Raw genomic sequence first — 22,565 nt, 5'->3', positions numbered from 1 at the left:
GACAACTCTTCCCTCTAAATTCACCCTATATACATTCTTTCCATGTGAACATATCTTGTTTCACTAGAGTTTACTGGAAACCCTCTGCCCTCCTGATAAGATCTTTCCTCGATATGCACTCTCTTAGACATACAAAAGATCTGGGCACTGGAATAGAGATTTCTATGATTTCCCCTCCAAGCACTGTGAGCTCCAAGATTACTCTAACGCAGATGTGTGTGCACAACAACCCAACTGTTCCTTCTGGTACACAGCTTGTTTGCGCTAGGAAATAATTAACTCAGGTGAGGCCCAGGAGAGCCCAGAGCACAGTATTCTTTGCCACCACTGTAACCAGCAGGCCTTTATGCAGGCAGTTGTGCTATCTGGACAATACGCACCACTCTGAAAGAGGTTGGACAGATTTGAACAAAATCTGACAGATTTGAATGGAAGTATTTTGAGAGCCAAGCTCAGCCTTATAAGATAAATATATGCCTAGTAAAACTGATCAGGCGCTTGCAAGGCTTTTCCAGAATCATTTCCCTGTATGATACAATTTGCCATCTTCTGATAAGATGGAGAAAACACAGCAAGAGGAATAGTGTTAATTAAAGGATATGATCTTTCATACTCCAGTACAACCATAGTATTTTTTCCAGGAGTACAAAACAATGTATTTTTTGTTTTCAATTACGACTTCTATTCACATTTAAAAGAGGCAATCTATGCCTAATGATTAATGAATGAACAAGTATGAAATTCACTATAGTATTGCTATAAAAATCAGTAATTTATTCAGCAGAACAATGACCTGAAATAATATTTATTTTCTGTCAGTCACAGAATCACAGAATCACCTAGGTTGGAAGAGACCTCCAAGATCACCTAGTCCAACCTCTGACCTAACCCTAACAAGTCCTCCACTATAACATATCACCAAGCTCTACATCTAAATGTCTTTTGAAGACCTCCAGGGATGGTGACTCAACCACTTCCCTGGACAGCCCATTCCAATGCCTAACAACCCTTTCGGTAAAGAAGTTTTTCCTAATATCCAACCTAAACCTCCCCTGGTGCAACTTTAGCCCATTCCCCACCCCCCACCCCCCCCAAAAAAAAAAAAGAAGCACTGACACAACCCCTGAGAATCAGCCAGATTTTTTTATTGCCAGGACATCTTGCAGGTAAGCCTGCGGGATGTCCGTGGTGTTTGGTGGCTCCAAGCTAATGCTTGCGATGGAGCCTGAGCAACCAGTAGGGGGCTCGCTGGGCACTCCTGCGATGCTGTTGGTGCTCTGAGATGGCAGAGCACAAAGACATGCCACAGTAGTCCCAGGTCTGTTCTGGCAGAGGTGGATTCACTTCCATCCGTTCCTCCACAACTGGTGGATCCAGCTCCATGGGCTCCATGGTGTTGGGCAGAAGGCTAAGCCAGTCCTTGCCCGGGACTGCCCAAACGGGATGCTTTCCATCCGGAATGTTCTTAGGCCAGGGTGCCGAACCAGGGGGTCGTCCAGTTCCACACCTCGGTCCCATGCCACTGTCGGCTTGATTTTCATGCATGGGTCCAACATTGCCCTCTGGCTTACGGCCATTACTGGGTCCCACACTGTGCTCTGGGCTATGGGCACGCCTCTGCTCCCCGCGGCTCTCTGCCTGATGCTCCCGTCTTTGCCCCACATCACCGTTGCTCCTATGGTAAGGCCCAGGCCCCCTATCACTGGGTGTTTGAGAGTCCGGCCTGTTCCCCGCATCGTTGCAGTGCCAGTGATACCGTCTATATGTGTCTGTGGGCTGGGCACCAGAGGTCCCTTGGGCACCGGTGTCTCTTGTGTCGCTGGTGCTATCCCTCCGCCCACGACACATCTCCTTCTGGTCAGGTGCATTCCTTCTTGGTGCTTCACCAGACTGCATTTCTGTCCTCGCACACCAAGGAGGCCTGCTGCTCGCCTTGCTCTTCTAGTCTCTTTCCTGCCGCACAAGCTGGCAGTCAGAGGGCCTAGATGCTCAGCGAATGGTGGGCCAGCTGCAGGGGTCCTGTTTTATAGGGCCCGCACCAAAGGCAGGGCAGTGGTGGCCACTGTGGCCTCAGCAAGCCTCTGTGATGGAGTGGCCCACGCAGTCAGTATGTTTCATTTGAAAAGTGAGCCTTTAATACACACGGGCTCAAAACCCCGTGGTAGAATGTTCAAACATGAAGTAGGCAGAACCATCACCAGTCTTCCATTACTTACTTCAAAGAAAGCAATCACAGAATCACCTAGGTTGGAAAACACCTCCAAGATTATAAAGTCCAACCATCAACCAGACCCATCAAATCCCATCACTAAACTACATCTGTTAGTGCCATGCCCACATGTCTTTAAATACCTCCAGGCATGAGGACCCCACCACTTCCTTGGGCAGCCCATTCCAATGCCTGCCCGACTATCCACCCTCTCCGTGAAGAAATCCTTCCTAATGTCCAACTTAACCCTCTTGTGGTGCAACCTTAGACAATTTCTTCATATCCTTTTCATTTGACAGACCAACACCCTCACTGCAACCTCCATTCAGGTAGTTGTAGAGAGCAATGAGGTATCCCCTTAGCCTCCTCTTCTCCAGACTGAGCAGCCCCAGTTCCCTCAGCCACTCATCAAATCTTGCTTTCTGGTCCCTTCACCAGCTTCAGTGCCTTTCTCCATGCATGCTTGAGGAACTCAACAACCTTCTTGTAGTGAGGGGTCTGAAACCGAACACAATATTCAAGGTGCATCCTCAGCAGCACTGAGTACAGAGGAACAGTTACTTCACTGGTCCTGCTGGACACTCCATTGATGATGCAGGCCAGGACAATCTTGGCCTTCTTGGCCACCCGGGCATGCTGCTGGCTCACATTCAGCCAGCTGTTGACCAGCACGCCCAGGTCCTCCTCTGCCATTCTTCCCCAGGCCTGTACCACTGCATCAGGTTAGGACGCAAGTACAGAACCCAGCACAGAGCCTCGCTGAAGGTCCTGTTCTCGGATGTGGCCCATTGATCCAGCCGATCCAGATCCCTCTGCAAAGCCTTCCTGCCCTCAAGCAGATCCACACTCTCACCTAACCTGATGTTGTCTGCAAACTTACTGAGGGTGGATTTGATCCCCTCATATGCTGATCATTGAGGAAAATGTTAAACAAAACCAGTTCCATGACTGAGGCCTAGAAAACACCACTGGTGACCAGCCATCTGCTGGCTCGGACTCCATTCACTGTGGCTTTTTGAGCCTGGCCATCCAGCCAGTTCATAGAATCATAGAATCATAGAATATCCTGAGTTGGAAGGGACCCTTAAGGATCATCAAGTCCAACTCTTGATACCGCACAGGTCTACCCAAAAGTTCAGACCATGTGACTAAGTGCACAGTCCAATCTCTTCTTAAATTCAGACAGGCTCGGTGCAGTGACCACTTCCCTGGGGAGCCTGTTCCAGTGTGCAACCACCCTCTCTGTGAAGAACCCCCTCCTGATGTCAAGCCTAGATTTCCCCTGCCTCAGCTTAACCCCGTTCCCGCGGGTCCTGTCACTGGTGTTAATGGAGAAAAGGTCTCCTGCCTCTCGACACCCCCTTACGAGGAAGTTGTAGACTGTGATGAGGTCTCCCCTCAGCCTCCTCTTCTCCAGGCTGAACAGGCCCAGTGACCTCAGCCGTTCCTCGTACGTCTTCCCCTCCAGGCCTTTCACCATCTTCGTAGCCCTCCTCTGTACACTCTCCAACAGTTTCATGTCCTTTTTATACTGTGGTGCCCAGAACTGCACACAGTACTCGAGGTGAGGCCGCACCAGCGCAGAGTAGAGTTCTTCACACAGTGAACCGTACTCCTGTCCAAGGCATAAGCTGCCAGTTTCTCTAGCAGAATACTGTTGGGAAGGTGTCAAACACTTTACTAAAATCCAGGTAAATAGCATTCTTACCTACTAAGCAAGTCACCTTGAGATCAGGTCACTCAGGCAGGACTTGGCTTTCATAAACCCATGCTTCTGGTCACTCAATTGTCTCGTACGTGCCATGTGACAACAGAAGCCTCTAAAGACTATTTTTCTTTTTGAAAATGCTATGTTTTTCAGTGAACATAATTCAGATTGTTTTTGTTTGTTTGTTTGCTTGCTTTTGTGGTTTTTTGTTTCTTTTTTTAATGAGACATGATCCTGTACTTGTTGTAAAAGTAATTTATTTATTTTTTACTGACAAATATTTTTGTTTTGCTTGTTTGTTTTAACAGCTCAGTCTACTATAACAAATGATAGAATCCCCCTTATCCCCCCTTCTAACTACCAGGGCGATAACAAGCTATCATCTAAGATTTCACCAGTCAAGTGCCCCTTCCTTTAATTCTCTAGTTTTATCTTTCTGTTCTGAAAGAAAACCAAAGCAACAGTCTCTTTTTCCTCCTTTACAGAAGAGGCACCTTGTCAAATTTTACTCAGAATAATCTAGAAAACCACAAGTTTGAAAACTTTTAGCACTCACAAAAATCCATCTAGCTTCTTCTTTGCTCTTCTGTGACTATGGATTCAAAGAGCATGGAAAGACTCAGAAGCTAGGTCCCTTTTTTAGGAGGAGGAAGAGGAAAAAAAGCAAGGAGCCTACTAAATGTTAAGCTACTTTCTTCTACCCCAAGGCAAGTGTCTAATACGAAGTCTGATAATTGATACAGATATCAAGAGAGACAGAGAAGTCCAATTCAACTGGTTAAAAAATTCAAATTGGAGATAATTTTATTGGTGGGGAAGATCAATTTCCTTTGAAGGACTTCCATTTTCTTGTATCTTTTAAGCTATAGTATACAAAATGCAAAGAAACCCACAAATAATCCTTTTTGGTTTCCTGATGCACACTTCTGGTGGAACCTAGATTAAGTTCTCAGAAATCAAGCCAGGGAACATTTTCTTTTCCTTCAACCATAGCTCATTCATGAAACTAAAAAATAGCAATGGAAGACCAGTGATGTAAAGATCATTTTTTTTCTTTTAAACTAGTAACGGTTTTGTATTCATCTCAAACAAGTCTGAGCGAACCAATTAGCTACGTATTTGAAGGAATGGCGAGCAAGAACTTTTACACAAAACCGGAGTTCTGCTGTGATAATGCAATCTCTCACAGAATGCAAAACACAAAGGCATTTCTAACACTAGATGGAATATAAATTAAAAGCCATGTTCTTCACTTGTAGCAGTTATATAGTACCTATCAGGACAAAACCTGTGCTATAACATGCATACAATGTCATGGTAAATTTCTTGGAACAACATACTGTTTAGACAAACTTTAGGCACAGTTCCTCAAATAGGGACATCAGAGCAAGCTTTCTTGCATAAATGCCTCTTTTTGCACCATTCATCCAAACTAAAGCTACCACCATGAAAGATGTTGAGATCAAGTACATCTTCAGTAAAAATTTCCTTGACATCAGTAAAATTCCTCTGGAGATTAACTGTAACTCAGTAGAGTGGATTCTTCTGACAAACTTGTCAGCTTAACTGCTCATCATTTTCTTATTGGTGAATAATGATTACTCTTCACTTAGCAAGTAATCTAAATATAACTGTTTTAAAAAGCAAGAAGGTTCTTATAGGTTTAAAATAGCCTTTACTGTATTAGATGGCATCCAAATTCTTTGTCTGAGAACACACAGTGGGATAGCAATCAATACAGAAAACTGTTAATGTGATTTGCCTCGCCCTACCCAAACCATCGGAAAAAAGTGATCTTGTCTAAGCTCCCTCTGGGGTCAGTGCAGAGGACCATTCCTTCCACTCTTAAGACTCTGAAATATAAGTGAAACCAGCCTCTGGAAGTACCAATCTTTTCACGTTGTACACAACTAATTGAAAATATAATTTTAATTGCACATCAAATTTAAGTGGATTAAATGAGATGAAATGACTCCCACATGTGTGGGGAGTTACACGCATGCACATGTGCTTGTGCATAAGGTACAGAGGAACTCTATTGTTGCTTTTCTGCAAAAGAGTATGCTGTTGTTTTTATTATGGCCCAAAACATGTAACATGGTCTGGAAAACACAAATGTGTAACATCTAAATAATTCAAAGCCTGCTGTTTCAATGATTGTTTATCCTAGAAAAATCAATCTTAGTTCTTTATAAACTGATACCATTCTCAGTCCCAAAATAGCAGTCTCTTCCCAGTTGCATCAGGTGGATGACTGCTAAAAAATACACATATAATCACAAAAAATAGGCCTATATAGAGATGTCTAAGCTATGAAGTACGAATTTCAATAAAGACAAAAAAAAAAAAGAAAAACACTTTCGCATACAGAACTAAATGGAGATCAGCCCTGATAAACCATACACAGTGCAAATTCTTCTGGCTTTTCAGGTTGAGATTTTTGCTTCCTCTTGTTGTTTATGGGGTTAGTATTCACATGTGTAAAACCAGACAGCAGTCAAAGCTTGATGGAATGGACTTAGCAAGTATGTAAAAAGAAGAGCACACATCTGACCTTCCTTTACATGGTATAGGTACTCCCTGCCAGCCTTCTCTCCCAGTGGTAAAACCCACATTAGGAAGCCATTAATCCACACTATCATACAACAACTTAGGCTAAAAGGGACCTCAGAAGGCCATCTGGTCCACGCCCTGCCTCCTTTTTTGCCCCCCTCATTTGAAGTGGGCAGATTTCATCAACCCCTGTGGCTACCCATGACCTTATTTTGCACTAGTACAGTCTCTGAGTCTGTGGGACAGGTTGCAAGGGCTGAGAACACAGCAACCACCCGAATCAAAGGTACATGAATGAGCAAAGATTCATAATACAAATGATACAGATGAAGGACTCATAATATGAATTATCATAAGATAATATGGTGCATAAGATTGTGTCAAAGTATTTTTCTCCCAAAACAGATAGGATCAATCGTTCTTGTATTCCTGTTTAATCCAGCCACCTAGCTTTCAAATTCACTTTCTATTCAGTGCCATATGTGTTGTCCTCTCAGAGGATATGGCTACCTTCTCATTCTACCCACACTTCCCCACAAAACATACATAGTTTTAACATCTCTTACTCTTCTGGGAGATACTGAATCAGATAGCTTTCTCCATAAAGCTGATGACATTAATTTGAAAGGAGGGATCCTAAGCACCATTAACTTCTTAGGCAAAATCAACGTTCAGACACAATCCTCTTGGGTAAAGTAAGTTTGGTCTAAGTTTTGAGAAGTGACTGCTGATTTTAGAAGTCTCAGGCGTTGGGCATAAAACTTAAGAGAATAAAATGCATCTAATTTTCATATGTACCTACAACACTGTACTTTGTGAAAAACATCTGTAAATTATATCATTAGCACCCACACAAAACAGAGTTCCCTAAAAACTATTTGTTGCTCTTCAGAAAGACAAAGCTTAGAATTTATTTTAAGCTTCATTTACCTAATTTTAGACTATGTACGCAATATCCTAGTAAATTAAAGATGCACTCACTTCTTGAAATGCAGTCAGTTACAAAGGAAAATATGTTAAAAGATATTTGAAGTGTCAAAACTGACTTTGATTTCATCTATTAATCTTAGCATTCTAACAATCACATTTTTCTATTTTTAAAATGTGCTTTTTCCTTGCTGCTTGGAGTAAGACCAAACACCAGAAAAAAAAAGCAACAGTAGAGGAAAGTTCTGAAACCAACCATACAAAACGTTCTACCAAATCCACAATATTAAGCAAGTGAAAATAGACACTTTTTCCCCCTAATTCCAGCACTCCAACTTATGTAACCTTATTTTTGAATAATTTTTACAAAACGAGCGTTTCAACAGGAGGGCTCTTTTTATATTGGCAGCACTAAGGTGCTAGAAAGAGATCATGAAAAAAAAAAAGACAAAATGTGAACTGAAGGAAAAAATGCTGCCTCTGTCACATCATTCTATTTCCTTTCTTCCACTGCATCTCAAGAGGATGCTCCATGTGCAATGGACTCTGCAAAGCAAGAAAAAAAAAAAAACCCTTTCGCTTGGGAGCCTACATTACAACAAATCTACAGAAAATTACTAACTGCACAATTACAAAACACGATATGCAACAAAGCAAAACAATGTCTTGTTTCAACTTCAGGGTGACAGTGAAAGGCAATTTGAAAAAACACACTTTTATTCAAAGTAGGAGTTTGTGATCTAGAGGCATTTCAGCATTAACAGATTTATAGCCACATTTTTATAGTCACTTAGAAAATAATTTTATTGAATTGTTTGGGTATCTAAAGCAGTATTTTCCATCTCTAACATACAAACGTTCCTCTACCATTCTTTTTTATTTACTGGTATCCTCTCAGAGAATGTTCCAAGTCTGAATACTAAGCATGTGCAATATCCAGATGCAAAAACAAGCACTCGACTTGCTCGGCTATTCAAGAGCATTCCCAGGCTAAATAAGGCACTAAATCAGAAAGTTGCAACTGCAGAGAGGAGAAAAAAAAAAAAAAAAAAAAGGAAAATCGGCAAGACTCTTTATATGCACCTTTATGAGAAAAAAACAGCATCTGACTTGCATCTTATGTTTAACATTAAGATGCAACACTGAAATAATTCTTATGTCACTGGCTGTCTATACAAACATTGTTAACCAGCTTCTCTTTGACCTTGCCTCCAGTAGATGCAGACAAATGTTTGAGACTGGCTTCATAGATTCTTTCTAAAAATAAGAAATCCCACTTACATAAAAGCAGATCATTATTAAATTTACATGTACCAGACCAAAGGTGGCAAGAGCAGATGTACACCGAGTTGGTAGAACCCTCGTTTAGAAGTCAGTGGGCAATATTTCTGCACTGCCACGGAGGTAGGGCTGCAATCACTGCTCCAGCTCCCTCTTTCTGACAGTTCTCAGATCATGCTGAAGGAGAAGAAAGCTAAAGCTTTTGCATCCCTTTCTTGGGGCGCTCTGCATTTCATAGGAACAACATCACAAAAAAGGCAAGAAATTTCACACAAGCCATTCACTCTGATAATATCTGAACACTGGTTATGAGATTGTTCAGTTTTACCACTCATTAGTAAACAAAAAAAAACACATCCAGCCTGTTTACCAAGGAATAGTCATCTCTCATAACCTCTGGAATTTGGCATCAGTATCGTGCCCTCCCTGTTCGGAGGCAGAGCTTGCATGCGAGTTCTTTCTCCTCTTTCCTTCGCAAAGCTCCTCTTTCACGACTGCTTTGGCCTGAGAGGAGGTTTGTTGGCTCTAAGTGATGATGAGAGAGAGCCAACACACAGACAACATGGACTCCAGTGAGTTTCAACCTACCCAAGAGCCTAAAAGTCCAGGTAATGGGACTGTACAGACAGAGCCAGAGCATTACTGTGGAACACAGCAGTACAGCCTCCAGTTCTGGAATCCATGCCTCAAACAAAAGAATACAATAGTTTAAAGAACTCAGAAAAAAAGACATACAAGAATGTTTAGACTGGGACAATATCTTACAATGAGAGATTAAAGACATATGAGTCATTGAGTCTTATATAAGAGATGATTTTAAAAATTGATCATAATTTCCCAGCATGAGCACATGAAAGATTTTTGACACCAGACAACCTTTGCACCTAACAGGGGAAAAAAAAAAAAAAACAACTACTTATAGATTAAATATTTGATAGCTGTAACCAGGCAAACTCAGGTGTCTAATAATGTATATTTTGCTAATGAGGAACCTAACACCGGAAAACTGGGTAATGTCGGGGGTCACATACACTTTGTCTCCCACGCCAGACTTGGGTATTTTTCCAACACCCACACTGATGCTTAAACAGGAGGATTTAGAAACCACTGGGTGAGATTCTTTAGTTTGGCAGATGTCCCGTCTGCCCCTAAAACCCGCTACCTACAGACAGCCCAAGGGCAGTAGGAAACGCAAGACTATTATGATGATATTTAAAATACATCACTTGGACATTTTTCTGTAAAATGATGTCTTGTGCAACATATTGAGACCTGTAGTGGGATAAATTCAACATTTTCACACATAGACTGGGGATCCCCATTGTTGTCCTTATTTCAAGTTATTTTCAGCACAATGGCTTAATCAGAAAACTAGTGTTACAAAAACAGTTATGATATTTTAAGCAAATTGCTCCCACTTAAATCTATGCATTTCCTGAGACATTCTCTTGTCTCAAGTTTTGAGTCATTGTATCATTACCAAGCACTGGCAGTAAAAGAGCATTCAAAAGCAAATGGTGAAATGATGACAGAAAACATCATAGACAATCCTGTGCAAAATTACAGAATAGCTTCCCATAGAGGCACAGCATATGTTTGTGATTTCTATAGAAAGTCCAAACTGGAAGCCACTGACAGGAAATACTACATTTTTTGCTTGTTACTGTTTGTGGAAAAAACTCCCCTCGCTTCTCATTTTCAAAATTCAGATTTCAAACCTGAACTAAAAAAAGGTAATTGTTTTATGAGCACCTCACAAGAAAGAGCTTATTTGAAGAAAGGCAAGCATCACGTTGAACTGGTCTACTACACCGCAGTTGACAAGTTCTGTGAGCAGAATTTCCTGCTGATGCCCTTCAGGAAGTCATACCTGTTGCCTCGCATGTCGTTGTTGTCACAGCACACCCCTTCTCCCAGGACAGGGCAGGTATTCCATCACTACACAGCCCGCGCAAAGGGTAATGCAATAAAAGTCAACATTCTGGGAAAGAGGCTCTGAAGAGGTAATAAGATGATACATAAAAGACTTGATATCCCTGCTTGTGGCAATGAGGGGGCACAAAATTTCAAGAAGTTGCGTATTCTTTGAGATAATAAAGTATTACATAAAAAAAAAGGGAAAAAAAAAAAAGCATGTGTACCACCTTTCAGGAGGGGTGATGGAGAAAAGCTCACGCTGCCAAGACAGGTTAACCTTTTCTCCTTATGTCACCAGAACAACGTCCTTTCCCATTCCTCCTCTGGATGCATGCTAGAGGGATGAGGGCTTTCCCCCTTATTTGGGTCAGAGACCTGGCACACTGTGCCTGTTACTCCAGGCAGAAACATGTTTGCTAGCATTAAGCCCAAATGAATTTTGTACCACAATTTATCTTCTCTTTACTGTATAAGTTTGCAAAGGCTCAAAAAGGGCACTTTCAGAACTGGGCATGCTCTATTTGTTCACCTAAAAGCACAAAGCACACAAACCGAAGAGTTAAACTCTCTCTACATGACTGTTACCTAACTGCTAATCTTTCCTTGTAAATTTTGTACATTCCAGTCAGCCCAGTTAACCACACTTGCTAGCTAGAAGAAGCAGATTGAACTGATTACAGCACTATTTCTCTGATGTTGTGTCTTCTGGCATGCTTGTCATCCTTCACTGACACTGCCTGGAAAGTCCCGTCTCCTTCCTGAGGCTACCTATTTGTGCTCACAATACTCTCCACTCCTACACAGTCTAGGGAGAAGCTGGTTGTTCTCACCCCAGATGGAGACAGAGATACTCCTCAAAAAACAGTTTCCCTGGATTTCTATGAGGAATCTTTCCTGAGTTATTGTTTTTCTCATCATCCGTTGCTTTAACCATCTATTTTATATAATGGCATGCATTCATGCAGGAAATATGCGTTTAATGTATTTGCACTCACACAGGTCACCAGAGGGACAGGTGACATCAAAACAAACTGGAGGCACATAACTCTTTTCTCCACACTATACTTTTGTTGTTGACTGTCAAAATTAGAAATCAACACACACGCAGAAAGTGGAGTTCATTTCACTAGGTCTAGCAATCCAAAATCTAGCATTTATTCTAGCAGCCATAAAATCTCTCTATATACAGTCAAGGGTCCCCAAGAAAGCAATCCACCCCAACGATCTTAGACATCTATAAGGTTCTGTGGCCCTGACTGCCTTCCTCTCCACTGACTACTCTTGGACTCTAGACAATTAGGTCCAACTAGAAAATTTAAACACCTACAGAGAAATAAGATGAGACCTATGCCAAATTATCAGTTTTACTACATGAAGAATAACAATCTGAAAATGCATCTCTAAAAGCCTTTAGTCTACACCTTTGGAGTCCCTGGAGTGAAGGCCTTCCCACTGTAAGATGACCTGGATCACAGGGACCACAGCTCATTTCTCTCTTCTTTCAAATCATTTGATTTCTTTCCAGAACATTCATAACAGCTAGATCCCTTCCAAACACAATCACTTATTCTGGTCCACTGAGCAAATTATACTTCTGCTTATATATACACATATGTATGCAAAGTGCAACCACAGACGACTCCACAATGTTCTAATGGTTCCAGAGCAGAGATTTTTTTCCAGCTGTTTGAAAACAAAAACACAAGTGTCCCATCGCACATGATGTAAAGATGGCAGATAAAACCAGAAATGCAAGATTGCTATTCAAGCCCCAGTGGTGCCTACTGATAAACACATGTACTGCTGGGAAGGAAAAGAGAGGCATAGTTCACCTCAGCCATTAGCACTAAGCCTTCTGTGTGCGCACCATATTCTACCATGTGGAGTCTCCGGAGAGAGACCAGAGAGCAGTTCCCTCTTCTGACAGACTCACACGTGATCATGGTGACATCTACGCTTGAGAGAAGCACACTTGATCTCTGCAGCTTGCATCCCTCTGTGACACCACACACGCTGATGATAGAGTATCCAGTTCAAAACTCACACTGACATCTCTGCACTAACTCCTCATAAATCCAAGGCTCCCTGACCATGTATTCCAGTCCTGCCTATTTGTTTCCATTTACCGCAGATACTGGTTTCCTTCCATGACCATTGTGTCTCTTAACTATAAAGGTGCATTAGCAGGAAAAGATCATAAGTACACAGACAAGAATCTTTTATATATATATAAATATATATATATATATAAATATGCAAGACTCACTTCCCAAAGTTCAGACTACCCGGAATGCTTGGCATTAGGCTGCAGGAAAATGACTATGTCATGGCCTAGGTCCTGGCCTGAGGCTAAGGTAACTGAACAAGACAGGGAAAACTACTGGATACAACAGAAGAAACTTCTGGACATGACAAATATCTGAGTGAGAAGTGGACAAAGTTTCCAGTGATATTGCAAGGAACGGCCAAATTTTCCACACACAAGTAAGGGGGAATGGAGTCAGAGATGACCAAATTTCATGTTTAGTCAAAGGAAAGTACTGGAGAGCTTCTGAGTAGTACTGAAAGGCCAACAGTGTCTCGGTAAATGTGTCGGTAATGCTGTATCAGGCCAGGGTTACTGGGTACCAGTATAAGACATACCAAACTTGGTTATGGATGTAGAAAAGCTGGGACCAATGGGGACAAAAAGTAACTGGGCGTGGGGGTGGTTCATTCTGGAGAATACTGAGCAGAGAAGAGAGTTACTAAGGCAGAGAAAAGGAGAGTCATCAGAACTGAAAAGGGATAATGCAAGTCATGGGGCACCCATTGGGAGCCCTGTACTTGACCACCCCAGCTGGAGGCATGCAACAAACCAACAGGCATACTGTTGTTCTGACCACAGCACGAGATTCAGACCTGCTTGTGCAGCCAGGAGGACCGGAGCACAGGGTGCTCCCCGTGGTCTGCACCCAGGCAGATGGATCGAGCATCCTGCTGTCACCATGCCCATGCCTGCTCAAGGCTTGATAATAGCTGTAACACCACACTGTTTCATATCATCCATTTCATTAAAATTAAATGCCATATTCATTTCTTCACCTGCGACTCCCAAAGTAATATCTTCACATAAGCACCTACTCACAACATAGCTTATAAAGAAAAAGAAAATAAGTTTTCCAAGCCTATTGGCCTGGTAGGTGTGGAAGAGTAATAGAGTGTTTAAAATACAGATGTTCATGCTACAGGGATCAGAACCATGTAAATATATAAGGACACAGATAAATAACTTCAAAGCAAACATTTCTTCGCCAGTCTTCCAAAAGGAAAGAAATACAGCCTTTGTGGAAAAATGATAGACTTTCTGGAAGTCTGCAAACAAACATAAAACTAAATTAAAATACAATCTGATCCTCTAAGTGTACATACTCCAGTCTTTACATTAATCTCCCAAATAGCACCTGACAATCTGTCAAATCTTTCTGTTTGGTGTTTTGTAGCTGTGGAATCAGGCCTAGATAGTTTCTATCACTGTTATTAAAACGACTAGCTACACAAACTAGAGGTTTAGATCCCAAGATGACAAGTGGGGCTTTCCATCTTCTACAGTAATTTTGTCTTTAAAGTATTTTAAACTTGTATTTCAACACTGACATAGGACGATGAGTAATAAAATTCACCAATATATTAAGCCATCTGTGTGAGCTTACATCACACTCCTTCTGAAGTATGAAAACACCGATATGTGCTATAAGTTTCCTGCCCTCTGATGTTTGTAGAATGGGCTCCACATAGGATTTCCCCAGACATATTTGGATGCATCCACTGACCCCACAGCATTCATGCCAAAATGCTTAGCAACTTTTAGTCAAACCCACCTCTGTATTCCATACACTAACATTCTCCATGATAAGCCCCCTTAAAGCACAGCAGACAAAACCTCAAAAATGCATACCCCAAAATAAAAACACAAAGAGTTTCTGGTGAAATATGAGCAAAATCAAGGCAAAGCAAGGATGACTGAAGTTCTCAACAAGAACACTAAGTACTAGGGGAGAAAAAAAGGTAGAAAACTGGGCCCAACTGTACTATCAAATCTGAAGGAAAACTTTGCACTTATTTCAATACAAGCTTTGCATTAAGTTAGCAGGATATATATATTCCAGTCAAATATTTATTAAAATACTCTAAGTTGTGTAACTCACATTGCAAATTGAAAGCCCTTAGGATGTCTAAGCACAGTCTTTCATTAGAAATGGTGGACATTGCATTATCACTGTTAGAAGGGTTTTGAAGTATGGTGTTGAACATCTCATATTCTAAAATCTGATCCTTTTTAAAGTGATTCCGGTCTGATCACATGCTAAGACACTTCCCTAGACATGCTGCCAAGCACCTGTAGAGCTCGATACTTAACTCTTCTGATAACCAATTTTTCTTGTTTTGTTTTAAAACATTTAAATAGTTGGTTTTTTTTGGAACTGCCAGTAGCAAGTACCTCTAATTATTTTCTGACTGACTTCCTGGTATGCATAACAGCTTTTATCACTGCATATGAGTTAGGACACAAGTTTCCATCTCTTATTTTCTTCCTTGACACCCTTTGCCTTAAAGCAGATAAAAGCCTTCAAGTCTTGTTCATCTTATTCTTTCACTCTCCACTTTTATTTCTGACTTTTGCTATAATGGCCACATCAACTAGAAATACTCTCTTTATTCCTGTCACAATGATGTCATTTCATTTGCTTTCAAATACAAAATTAAAATCAAACTTACTCTTTTGGTCTCAATACAAATCCAAAAACCAGACTGAGGGTTAAGATTCAACATAGTTCCTCCTGAACTTTCCACGAACTTGGCATTCTCCCATATGCAATTTAAGCTCTATTCCATTTAACAGATAACCATCAATTCTCTTCAAAGAAGACCACAGAGAAATGTGTACGAGAGCTCAGAAGACAGCGTGCTGCCCTGTGCGGTACTAGGACATCCCAAACACCTACTAACACTAACGCTGCACAATCACAGGATTTGTGCAATTGAGTCAAAGCCAGTGAGATCCTATCTGACAGACAAAAGACCTTAGAGTTATATCACTCAAGCCACTCACCAATTCATGAACTCAGTTTCAACTCCACCTGCAGCAAAATCATGTTATGAGCATGAATCTCAGGTTTTTCACTTAAATTTTTAATCAATGTGAAAGTGATATAAGTGTCACATAATTTACTTGTACCTGTTGCTCCCAAATAGTCATACAACAGTTCCACTCAAATCACAATTAAAACCGATTAATTTTAATTTTCAATGAACAAATGTATTTTACTTCTCTGAAGACACCAACTCAAATGTAAATTACAACTGAAAACACTCTGTTCACCTACACAATTCAAAGATCAGCAGTAATAGGCAATTTAAATATCAAATAGGAATAGCAACACACAGGTGAAGTTTTCTTCTCTACACACAAGTCTGTTTGTTCACCAATCAGGAAAATAATGAATGTTATGGATTTCCTCTGCTTCCTTAATAGCAGTTGGGTTTATCTAGCTTAATTTGCTAACTTTGCTGTCAACGTGTTAAATTCATCCCAAGGAAATCAGATCGTTTAAGAATTAACTAAATCCAAACTTCTAATATTTACATGCAGTGCCTGCACAGAAACTGTGGTCTTTTGTAAACTATATGAAAACTACAACATAGAAATCACAGTAAAGTTTGAGATTGCATGTCAGGAAGCTAAAAGTTAAGACTGCTATTTGACGATCTGTATCAAAGTTCAACATACTATGCAGTATATTTAAGTGCAACCTTTTTTCCCCCCACCCCAACATCTTCAACAAACATCATTCTCCATTCCTGAATTCACCCAGATTCCACTGCCTCTCACACAGTCCATTGTAGTGTTTCTGCATCTAAAATTCATGAAATCTACTGCTAACACCTATATTATTTAAGACAAGTTTCAATTTCAGAATAACTATTGTTGTCAATAATGCATGAAACGGAATATAGCTGGTATCTAACAGAGTTGGACTGACTTGCAAGAAAAGAGGCACAGGTAGTCTTTTTGTATATTTAAAATCTTAGTTCATCTGAAAAAAGTGTTAGAGAAACATCTGATGTATCAAAAATACGTATTAAATTTAAAAAGTGGAGGAATCCTAAGAAGTGTTACATCCATGCAGATATATTGAACAACACAAGTCTTTTTTCCCTTATTTGGAATAAAGGATCTGAAATCTGATCACTAACATGAATCCATTCCTACAATGCCTGTAGGAAGAAATGTTGAGTTAATTACTCAATTAGAGCATATTTACTTTGTAATTATAATGTCATGTTCAGTCATATTTAATTGTTTTTTTCCAAAATACCCAAAGGCAACCATCCACATCATGGGCTGAAAACCTGAAAATTTTAAGATAAATAACAATGACATCTAGAGAAGATATTTTAAACATATGATAAAGCATCCTTTAAGGTTGGATGGAACTCAGATAATAATTTCCTTAAAACAATTAACTCTAAGATTTATGTACAAGATGCAAAGAAAATTCCCATAGGGTTAGACAGGTTTTTAGTCTCATTTCTGGGTCTGGTTTGAAAGTCATTAAGTCTCCAGTCACCCTTAAGAATGACTTTATTTTAATCTCGTCTTCCACCAAAGTGGCAGAATTTCCCACTCTCATAGCTATGCTGGCTAAGCATGTCAGCGCGCAGTTCAGAAGACTGATGAATGGATTTCTGTTTTTCCTTACAGGTGCGAGGATGAAAAACTTTTATTCCCCCTCACCATGTTCAGTCAGCCACTGAGATTTAGAATGTAATATCTGGGACTAAACACACACAGAGGGAAAATTGCTGAAGTCATCTACCAATATTTGACAAATACATAATCTTTGAATCCTGTGTAAGCTTCTAACATCTCCTAGAACATCCATGAACAGTTATCTCAATTTCCTTTACTCAGCAGGAAAAAAAGGAGCCTAAATAGAAGTTAGGACTGCCTTTTTTTCTTTAAATCCAAGCCCTACAGTCATCACTTCCACAGTGATTTTATGTGTTGGTGTACATATATATATCCCAAGAGTACGTAGTTAGATTCAGCTGCATGTTTGTAAGTTATAGCAGGATTCATCTATTGACTGGATGCATTAACAAGTATTGGAACATTAAAGTGAACTATTTATAGATTTCTACTGCCTCATCAGTATGTGTGTGCTGGTCACAGTCTATCCACAGTCCCGCATTCATGCCAGTGCAGGAAAACAACCCACTTACAAATTCAGTGATCAAAACTCCAGGCTTGTCTCACGTGATCTGTAAACTCTAATAACGTAAGACTTCTGCCCCAACAACAGCAACAAAAAACAGCCCACAATCTACTCTGAATTTGGTGTGAGACATTGAAGCAAGAGCCCCTCAAGTCCCCCATTTCAACACAAAAACATGGTTACAGTTTAACTATTGGCTTATATAAGTAAGTTAGCTCTCAATCTTAAAATATAAAGTTTAAATATACAGACTTAATCTTTACTTTATTTATTTTTTAAACCATAAGTGCAGCTAAATACTGGAATGTGCTGCCCAGAGCATTTGTAGAAGCTCTGAGATGTCCAAGACTTGGCTGGATGTGGCCCGGAGCAACCTCATATAATTACACCTGTTTTGAGCAGGGGATTGAACTAGCTGGCCTCTGGAGATCCCTTTCATCCTACATTATGATTTTACTTCATTCCCCAATCTTTAGAAATGCAATTTTTTGCAGTGAAATATATAACAGTTAGGGAAGTGTCTCAAAACTATCCTTTATGGGAAAGGCAACTGGAAAGGAGTTTTACAGAGCAGATTGGTTTCAAATCCATTACCAGCAGCTTCCCCTAAATCTAAGCTTCTCTTGAGGAAGAACCATGCTAATAATCTCTTAATTGTAGATCACAATAATTCATCTTTATATCTGGACAAGTGCTGATATGACAAAAACAAGACAAAAATTTGATTCTACCAAGTCTTCTGCTACCTTTTACCTTACATATTTTTTCTTCATGTTTTCCCCACCACCACCACCACCAGAGCATCAAATTCAACAATCCAAACAGTACAATCTATTAATTGTGTATTTAGCTATCTGGGAGAAACTCGGCTAGGTCTTCTGTTCTGGAAATCTCTATACATAGCACAGAGACAACTGCACTCTTCTAGGTGAAAGAGAGCTACCATGATCCCCCTCAAGTTCTTAACAAGGTTTACATTGCTATCACTGGTTTCTGTCAGTTCCCATAGAAGGGCATGACATTTCAAGGATTCTTCTGGACAAAGATTCATATATACCATTGACCTCACCATCATTTATTCCATTAAAGCCTTACAAGATAGGTCACAATTGGTACTCTTACAACCATAAGACATAGTATTTCAGAGCTCCCAGCAGGACCACTTTACCACCTAAAACTCTTGCTGACAGCTGCAAAACACCTGTTCTCAGGCACAAGCACCGTATGCTCATCACACATGTCCTCTGCACAGAAGGCTGACTGTCTCTTCCTCTTCCATAAAAAAACAAGCAAAAAACAAAAGCCAACATACAGAAGGAAGGGGAAGAAATCCTCACGTAGAATAAGCATGCAATGTTTCATTTACTCAAATACTTTCAAAATGATCTAAAAATGATAAGTACTCTATTTTTTCAACTTCCATTTGTAAAAGTCACAACAGGAAAAAAAACAATTTTATGTTAGGTAGTAGATAAACTTTGTTGAAAGGAAAACAATTTGGGGTAATCAACATGTCTGCATGCTCAAAATTGTCCTTTCTTACAGTTAAGAAGTTTTCTTACAGTTAACTGAAACAATAATAAACATTTTAATTAAACTCTCTCTCAAATTCATCTTATTTCCAATATATAAATAAAAAATACAGTGTTTCAGAGAAATGAAAATATACTGAGTTGGTCTACGGGCTTTAAAAAGATAGGCATTTGAATGATTTGATGACATTATGTTTTGTAAAGCATATATCTGCCATTGGTAAAAGCTTTTTTCCAGTGTTGATCTGATTTGTTGTTTTCAATAATTTAAGAGAGACTTTTACTGCACATAGTCACATCTGTTAATGTTGGTTGATAGTCAGTAAATTTAGAGGAATCACTTGCACAGAAGAGGTCTTGAGTTTGCTATTCCTGAACTTCAGGGAGTGTGTCCTTTGAGTTAATTCCCAAAAGGGGTTAAGCGACACAGTTTGTAACAAATCAAATGGCAAATTGATATTCTCAACTGGCCTGTACAAATGATGACAAGTTGCACACATACACGCCCACAAGAAGTAAATGTAAGAGCAATTACCATTCAGATGAATACTATTTTAAGTATGTATGCAGACTCATGTTCAATAAAATTGAAAGAAAATAAGAGAAAACCTAAACACAGACAGGCAAAAGAAAAAAAGAATAAACATAGACAAGCAAAAAAAAAATAGATATCAATAGATATCAAATAATTCAAAGTAGATATCTTGGTAGAATAAATTAATTCCACACAGCAAGAGTGCGTCACATCTGCTGACAAGAATTATAAAGAGGTAACCCCCAAAACATATTAGATTGCAGAGCAGATATGCAACCAAGAGGGTGTTCACAATGGTGAACAGGATACAGAGAGCTCCAGTGAGATCTTTACAAGCAGGTGCTTGTGATGGGAGAAACTCACAAACTTCAGGAAGAACCAGTCAAAAGCATTGCTTTTGACCCAAATCAGCCCCCATGACCTATGACCATTTAAAAGAAAATCTTTCAAAAGTATATACTTCAAATACCATGTTTCTAACAAGTACTTGTACTTTAAAGGATAGGAAATGGTTGAAAGCACTTAAATACTTTTCTGAAGTCTCTACCGGTAACTTTCAAAGTAAATGCAGTGGACTGTATTATACAGAACACTTAAGTACCATTATTTAACATTATCTATTACATTTAATATTTTTATATATTTCATATCATATTGAATTAAACACTTAATACACTGAATGTTCCAAGTACTTTGAGGTAGAAGATCATATTTTATAAATGCCAACATTTATTGTTAAATCAGGGGGGCTGGAATTTTAGTGCTTTGTTTCCAATGAGTGGTTCTGGGTTTTTTTCTCACCACAAATCCTTGTTTTCCAATTTCTTGCTTCAAATCAATTCCCAGTATACTTTATGCCCCACAACTACTGCCTACTGTGATAAACCTTTACAGCAAAATGAGAAGACAACACAAATACTCAGAACTGAAAATTCAGCTTGCCAACCTGATGACTTTGTCACCATGGAAAGAGCACAGTTTCTCCTACATGTCCAAGAATTGCCCCAGAAAAATACAGGAAATAGAACTGGCATTCTGAAAATAAAGCATAAAATTACAGCAAACATCCAATTAATTGTATCTACAAGGGTTTTGTCTTCTAGCACAGCATGAGACAGATTTCTTCCCTTAAACTGAAGTCAGCAGTGAAGTGTACATAATCATCTGTGTATTTATACCTGCAAAGTTAAGGGGAATATTTATGGTTTTGACCCTCACTTCAGGTCAGAAAACGTATCAGGAAGTACGCTTGTGACTTGACCCTCTCACTATCAACAGGCTTCTGACAAATAAAGGGAATGCTAATTAGCCCCATATCTGTAAAATTAGGAAGATACGAGGACTGCAAAGAGAGCGTCTTGCAGAGGAAGACTTCAAGAACAAAATACGTGCGGGTTAGGAAAGGAGGTTGCAAGGAGACCTAATTATGGTCGACAAACACCCGAGGGGGTTCTTTTCACAAGCAGCAGGTAGCAATCTGTTCAAAATACGCAATAAGGACAAAGCCCAAAGGCATTCGCTGAAACTGAAGGAAGGGGTAGCTCGGTCGCGCTGCTTTCGTCTCGGAGCAGGCTGGCTGGAGGGAACGGCCGATCCCCCCACCACCACCACCGCTCCGGGGCCCCGTGCCAAAAAAACGCCGCCCGCTCCAGCCTGCGCTGCGCCCGGCAGCCGGGAGCCGGCACCCCGGAGCCGGCCGCGCCTCCGGGCAGCCGCCGCGGGGCTCATGGCCGGCTCCGCGGCCCCGCACCGCCACCTCCTGGGGGAGGCAGCGCCCGGGGACCCCGCGCCCCTAAACCCCGCGGATCGAAAGCGGGGCCGGCCTCCCCCCAGGAAAGGTTGGAAGAACGAGCAGAGGGCTTTAGCTAGGTGCTGGAGATGAGCTGGGCGTCTGAGGTTCAAACTCGCCACGCCGAAGGCCAGGTTGACTCATGCTGTTCCCTCCCTCGGGAGGGCTGGGAAACGTGATTTTGCAGACCGATTTTCCATTTTAAATTGCGGGAGCAGGTTTTTCAAAATATTATGAGGGAGTGCATTAAAGACGCCCATCTAGGATTACACCAAGTCCCATATGTGCATTAAATGTGATGTAGTTAGTTTTGAAAGCTTTTTCTGGGATTGGTGGGTGGGATTTTTTTTGGTTTTGTTTTTAACATTTTCTAGATAAACACATACTCTGTGGTAATAATGAATAATTAATTGTTATCAAAATATATTCCATTGTGCAGCAAAAATAAACGTTGAAAAGTATCTCAGCATCAACAAATAATACTTCCAAGCTCCCTTTTCTTTGTGTAACATGATACTGCACTGAAAACACAGCAGGCTCATATTTTAGCATCCAAAAAAAAAAAATCTTACTTTTGTGTAATAGATTTCCAGTGTGCTAAGTGGCACCCAAAAAAGTACAAAACAAGTATAACACAAGCCTACTCATATTAGCAGTTGAGGAGTCAACAAAGCATTTTCAAGCCTCCTCCCTGCAGCCCTCACCTTCTAAATAATGGTCTGATAATGGTCTGTAGTACATCTTATTTATTTTAGGGAAGCCACTGTTGTCTTGCCCCCCGCCCCCCGCAGTACAGACTCCTGAGCATCAGACTGCCCAGGTAGCCTGATAAGCAGTTAGCTACAAACAGACATG

At 40.4% G+C, this 22,565-nt stretch overlaps 1 protein-coding gene across 30 annotated transcripts in view; it reads right to left on the bottom strand.

The window, feature by feature from the left end:
* Window positions 1-22,565, bottom strand: part of CACNA1C (calcium voltage-gated channel subunit alpha1 C) — a 482,661-nt gene that overhangs the window by 414,250 nt on the left and 45,846 nt on the right. The gene's annotated exons all lie outside the window — the stretch shown is intronic.

Source organism: Anser cygnoides, chromosome 1, assembly GCF_040182565.1.
Source record: "Anser cygnoides isolate HZ-2024a breed goose chromosome 1, Taihu_goose_T2T_genome, whole genome shotgun sequence".
In the NCBI taxonomy this organism is placed as follows: Eukaryota; Metazoa; Chordata; class Aves; order Anseriformes; family Anatidae; genus Anser; species Anser cygnoides.
This window is presented reverse-complemented; position numbering and strand designations above follow the sequence as displayed.